General features: G+C 75.3%; 1 protein-coding gene across 1 annotated transcript in view; it reads left to right on the top strand.

Moving 5' to 3' along the window:
- Nucleotides 1-612, top strand: part of BAIAP2 (BAI1-associated protein 2) — a 10,312-nt gene that overhangs the window by 4,542 nt on the left and 5,158 nt on the right. The window lies entirely within an intron of this gene.

Genomic DNA, 612 nt, shown 5'->3' with positions numbered 1-612 from the left:
GGGAGCCGGGGCGGGGCCCCGCAGCCTACAAACCCAGAAACTGGCGGCGGGCGGCGGGCGCTGGGGGCCAGGCCCAGGGGGCCCTTGGCCCGGTTTACGCCTCTGTCCCGGGCGGCTGGGAGCGAGCCCAGAAGTCCTCTGCCGGCCAGGGGCCGCCGCTCCGGCCACCCCGGGCTCCTGCCGGGGCTCGGCCCCTCCCCCAGTGGGCTCCGGCGCCCCACACCGCCGTGCGGAGCTGGGGGCTCTGGAGGGCTGAGGTGCTGGGTCAAACCCACGCTCCTCGGGGAGCCGTGTCCTCAGCCCCGAACACCCACGCCGCTGCCCGCAGGGCACCCCAGTTGGCAGACTCCCCGCTTCGGGAGGCCCCAGCCTGGGCCCCGGGGCTGCTGGTTCTGTAACCAGAGGAAAAGTACCGGGGACGGGGGTGGGGCCCTCACCTGTGCCCGCGGCTGCTCCACGGCCACCCAGGGCCCAGCCTTGCCCTTGGTTTGGGTCAGGGTCTCCGCCAGTGCCCTGGGGGCAGGGAGGGTGCGTGGGGGGGAAGCCCAGGGGCGGCGCACTGAGAGTTGGGGGAGCGCTCCGGCTCCCTTCGGCGCGCTCCTCCCACACTTC

The sequence above is a fragment of the Condylura cristata genome, unplaced genomic scaffold, assembly GCF_000260355.1.
Source record: "Condylura cristata isolate star-nosed mole 26May11 unplaced genomic scaffold, ConCri1.0 scaffold00060, whole genome shotgun sequence".
NCBI lineage: Eukaryota > Metazoa > Chordata > Mammalia > Eulipotyphla > Talpidae > Condylura > Condylura cristata.
This window is presented reverse-complemented; position numbering and strand designations above follow the sequence as displayed.